Source organism: Helianthus annuus, chromosome 1 (assembly GCF_002127325.2).
Source record: "Helianthus annuus cultivar XRQ/B chromosome 1, HanXRQr2.0-SUNRISE, whole genome shotgun sequence".
NCBI classification, from domain to species: Eukaryota; Viridiplantae; Streptophyta; class Magnoliopsida; order Asterales; family Asteraceae; genus Helianthus; species Helianthus annuus.
In genome coordinates, this window is record NC_035433.2 from 41,364,310 (window position 1) to 41,370,309 (window position 6,000).

Consider the following 6,000-nt stretch of genomic DNA (forward strand, 5'->3'; position numbering starts at 1 on the left):
CACACTATGAAGCACAAACCATATAAAGCATGCAGAGCTCAATTCAAAGACTGATCATCAGATGCTCCCAGGGAAGAAATTGAAAGAATCACAAAAATGCTCAATGATCCTTTGGTAAAGCCAATTCCACCAAATTGGAAGAAAGGCAAACAAGTGGACCCAGAAAAGGCATTGAAGCTTAAAAGAATGAGAGCAGAGCTTGTGGCTTCTAATTATGGTTCAGCTAGATCCATTGCTAGATGGTTTGAATCCAACGTAGTTCAAACCTACAAAAAGCTAGAAGAGCTCAGAGCTAAAGATCCCAAGGTTCCTCAAAAGCCAGACTATCCTACAACAGCTGCCATCTCTCAACAGACACATACTCCTAAAAAGCTTCTCTCATCATCTGCTTTATCCTTAAATGCCTCAAGACAAATAAAAAGCCAAAAGCAGACTGATGAGGAAGATGAGCAGAAGTATGAAGAAATCAAAAAAGAAGGAATAAGGTGTTAGCTTGATTACCACATCGACCCTGCTGCTGACAAACTTGCTGCTCAATTGAAAGAAACTCTTGCAAAGTTTTCCAGTAGGCCTCATTCACCAAACTCATCTTTAATAAGTTTTATCCCAAGAAAACCATCTGATCCAACAATACTAAAGTGGAAGTCATCCTCAGACACCCACGTATTGACTTTGCTCAGATTAGATGGTAGTGTTGAGAAGCTAAAAATGGAGAATGCATATGGTCTGGATGCATGTGATCTCCTAGATCTTTTGAACCTCGACCTAGAAAGGGATGTTGATGACATGATCTCCTTGGACTTTGAACTACAGTTCAAAGGGCAAATTCGGGAGATGTTGATGAGAAATAAAGATCAGCCCAATAAAAGAAGGTTTTGGCATCATTTGTTCTAGGGGAAGATTGTTGGCTCATGTGGACTCCACCAAAAGACAAGATGATTGAAAGCCAAAATTGTCTACAATCAACTGATCCTTCATAATTGTGCTTGAACTCATTATCCTCCCAATGGCAAAGGCATCAAACAACTGTTGCAACCATAGGTCTGCTAATTAGCTAAAGTCTGCTGATTCACAAGGTCTGCCAAAGTGAACCACTAATGAAGACTAAAGTCTGCTGAAAGCAAATGCCTTATCACCCTTTAATTGAAGAAGACAAAGTCTGATGAAGAAGGTCTGCTGAGTCTCAACAGAGGATAAGGCTCATCAGATGTTGAATCAACAGATGTTGTATATCAGTGTTTTCAATGTAACAGTGTATTAGTTATAGAAGATGTTAGAGGTTGTTAGATGTCACTGTCTAGGTGATGTCAACCTAGATTCCTCACATGTTTGCATTGTACTATAAATAGAACAGTGCATATACTGTTCTATTGATCACTTCATCATTTGACATTTTGTACGAGCAAATACAGTGATCTCGGGCTGGGGGGGGGGTGTATTTCATGCATACGTGAATCATTGTAATTTCAATCATTTAGTTAAAAGTATCCATGATGAAAGAAAATATCTCATTGTTTGTGATTTAAAGTTTATCTTCATTCCGCTTCACTATTTCCATCTTTGTTATCATCTTACATCTTTCACCTTAAACATTCACAAACAATTCGTAGTCAGATCCTAACAAACGCGTATCCGGAAGAAGACCGACACATTTTACAAAAAAAAATGAAAGAAAAGATCGCCAAAAATGGAGTTCCTAGGTTTTTTTAATTTTAAGCAACCTTGTATTTTTTTAAGGTAAGTTTTTTAAAGCTATGTCATGTTTTTAATTTTTAAGTTATGTAATATTTTTTAAGCTATGTTATGTTTTTAATTGTTAAGTTATGTAATGTTTAAAAAATGTTTAATTTTAAATAATAAAAAAAGGGAGGCTCATCATCCACACCCTAGGTCCATCACCGGGGTGGAGTGATAGCCCATGATGATGTGGCCGCCTACATAGAGGCCATCTCCAAGTGATGGGCCTCCTCCACACCGAATAGCCTAAGCATAGTTTCAATTGGAATCAACTACGGGCCATGTTTAAAGTCAACCTCTTTGTATGGAGTGAGGTTGAAGATATGATTCCTATGATTCCTACCAAGGCTGCTCTTGCATACCGACGTATGATGCTCCAAAATTTTAATTGTCCGTTTTGTGATAACGTGAGGGATGAAGTCAACGACAAGCTGCTTTCATGCTCACATTCATCGGGTGTTGGGCGCTAATCTAGGCTTGGGTGCAACTTCCTATGAGAGGTAATTTGCTGGAGGTCATCAATGGGTGAAGTTTTCACACGGTTAGGAAAAAGGTCACTATGCTTCGATTCGGAACTTGTGGATAGTTGGTAAAAACAAAACTTTCAATGGCAAGGATTTATAAACCTTCAAGGTGATCGAAGATATAAAAGAGTTGGTCATAATTTGACTATCTAAACGCATGAAAATATTGAGGGGGGGGGGGGGGGGGGATGATAAGTTTGGTTTGAGTTTGATTTTCTTTTGGTTTAGATTCTGTTAGACTGTATAATTTTATGTTTTTTTAGATAACCTCGGGCTTAGCTGCTTACTGGTTCCTCGGTTTTTTCCTTGGGTTTTATATTAGCCTTGCCTTTCCAAAAAAAATGGCCATTTATTTAGGAAAGATAGACGTGTTTTTTCTTCTAACCCATCTCTTTAGCTTAAGGCCTGCCTTTGATTGAAGAAGCTTTCCTTACAACTGGTTCGCTGTTGGTTTGGTTTAGTTCTGTCAGAATTGTTTAAGCATTCGACTTGGTCTTCTGCATCGGATAACTTAGGTTATTAATGTAAGTTGGTAAGGATAAACATCAAAACAATATTAACACATCCCGATGAAACCGGTTAATCTCTTAACATCATGTACATAGTTAGATAGTTAGAATTATTATTAAGTAGCGGTTACAAAGTACGAGGACCAGAAGTGACAAAATGGAAGTTGAAAACTACCCTCAATAACCGAATGGGTGTGTCTCTACACACATACCATTTCGAATCGGTGCCAAGGGAAAGAACAAAGGGACGTGACTGTTGATCGAGTGGACGACATTCAACATACCTCTTCAAGATTCAATCTCAACCACATATCCAAGAGACGTGTCCTTTCACGAAGAGACGCAACTATTCACTCGTACCCGTAGAAAACTATAAATAGGGACTTGTAGATTCATTTGTAAAATAATACTCTCATTCGATTTGTAAACATTCATTTGATTATTACAAGTTATTGTTATTCAAGTTATTCACGCTCATTTAGAGATCAAGATCCAAGTTCGGGCCAACAAATTGGTATCAGAGCATCAGGCTCTAGGCGTGGGAATCGCAAGGCATCGCAGGGAATTCGCGATCAGGTTTCAATTTCGTTTAAATTCGCAAAAGTTTCATTTCAGAATTATTTATTTTCGGTTCTAGGAAAGTCGGTCGAACCGAACGGTTAGGAATCTAGGGTTCGTTTGTTTTTGATTCCGGGGTTATAGTGCGAATTAGTTTTATTTTTGGTTATTTGGTTATTACACGATTCGGGTAATCGGGGTTGTTGAGATATATTGAAACCAAAAGAAAGTTTATTAGAAGTGAAGATTATTCGGCAGGAAGATATGGCAGGATCATCCGGGCAAAGTCCGATAAATGGAAATTCTCTTTCCCAGTTTCAGTGTCCGATTCTGAAACCAACAAACTATACGGTTTGGGCTATTCGTATCAAGACGATTCTTGAAGCGAATGGTTTATGGGAAACGATTGAACCGGCAGAGAATGCAACGGTAGACACTAAGAAAGATAAGTCTGCAATTGCATATCTGTTTCAAGCAATACCAGAAGACGTTGTATTGCAAGTCGCAAGTTGTAAAACTGCAAAGGAGATTTGGGATAATCTAAAGATTAGACACGTTGGCGTTGATCGGGTACAAAAGGCGCGTATGCACACGCTAATGTCAGAATTTGAATTGTTGCAAATGAGGGATGACGACACTATTGATTCGTTTACCGCAAAGATTAATAGTATCGTTACCCGAGCAACAGAAGTAGGAACGACAATGAGTCAACCGACTCTAGTACGCAAACTCTTAAATGGCGTACCAGATAAGTTACTCAAATCGTTACCTCTATGGAACAATACTCCGATCTAGAAACCATGACGCTACAGGAAGCGGTCGGAAGACTAAAGACGTATGAAGAACGTCTCAAGTTAAAGAAAGGAAATCAAGGGGAAAGCCAAGATAGGCTTATGTTTACACATCAGGATAACTCCAGAGGAATGCAATCTGGAAACCGCGGTCGTGGTAGATTTAACCAGACACGTGGAAATTGGCGAAATAACGGAAATAGGCAAAGTCCTACATCTAGATCTAGAAATGGGAATTCTAGAAATTGGAGGAAGTTTGCAAGAACTGACCTAAGTAAGATCCAATGCTTTAAGTGTCAAAAGTTTGGACACTACAAGAAGGACTGTTCAGAGAAAGACGATGTACAAGAACATTCAAACCTCGTCGAGGAAAACGAAGCACCCGTATTGTTAATGACAATACAAGAAGAAAATGTTCAAGAGAAGGCTCTGCTAAACGAGGAACGTATAAAACCAACAAGTTACGCCTCAGAAGATAAGAATCTATGGTACTTAGACAACGGGGCAAGAAACCACATGACAGGAGTGCGAAGTCACTTCAAGGAATTAGATGAAACTGTGACAGGGCAAGTACGATTCGGTGATGGGTCACACGTAGAAATTAAAGGCAAAGGTTCAATACTACTGGAATGTCTGAATCAAGAACAAAAGATCGTTTCACAAGTATACTACATTCCAAGTCTGAAGACCAATATATTGAGCCTCGGACAACTTACAGAAATCGGTTGCAAAGTGGTTATGGACGGAGATTTACTTACTATCCGAGATCGAAATAGAAAGCTACTAATGCGAGTCAAGAGAATGAAGAACAGGCTGTACAAAGTCAAACTGAAGACGGGAAAACCAATCTGCTTACTATCAAAGACCGAAGACACAGCATGGTTATGGCACGCAAGGTTAGGCCACTTACGCTTCGACGCTATTAAGGAAATGACTCGTAAGAACTTGGTACATGGAGTTCCACAAATAAGTCATGCTAGTCAAGTCTGTGACGCATGCTTATTAGGAAAGCATAGTAGGGCACCATTTCCAAATCAGGCAAAGTTCAGATCTTTAAAACCTCTGGACTTAGTCTATGGGGATTTGTGTGGTCCTATAACTCCACCAACACATGCTGGGAAGAAGTATATATTCTTACTTGTAGACGACTGTACTCGCTACATGTGGGCGTATTTACTAACTTCCAAGGATCAAGCATTCGAAACATTTAAGGAGTTCAAAGAAAAGGTGGAAAAGGAAGCGCAGACCAAGTTAAAGATGTTAAGGACGGATAGAGGAGGTGAATTCACATCGGCTGAATTCAACAAGTATTGCAAAAACAACGGCATAGCAAGACAGCTTACAGCACCATATTCCCCACAGCAAAATGGAGTAGTAGAAAGGCGAAACAGGACGATGTTATCCACTACTCGCAGTATGCTAAAGGCAATGAACATGCCACAGAACTTTTGGGGTGAAGCAATACGACACGCGATATACGTACTAAACAGGGTTCCGACAAAAGCCCTGGTGAACAAGACACCATATGAAGCATTAAAAGGAAGAAAGCCAAATCTCGAACACTTGAAGGTTTTTGGCTGCACTGCTTACGCTAAGGTACTACCACTTCAACAAAAGAAGTTAGATGATAGAAGTGCACCTATGGTTTACCTTGGAATAGAAGAAGGATCAAAAGCATACAGATTATATGATCCAGCAAAGAATAAGATATGTGTCAGTAGAGATGTAAAGTTCATGGAAGGTCAACCATGGAACTGGAATAGTTATATGGAAACGGTAGATTCAGGGAATCCCGAATGGACAAACTTTGTCATTCAAGAAGATGACATACCACCAGAATTAGAAGAAAATGAGCCAAGTAGTCCAGGCAGTAGCGGGCCA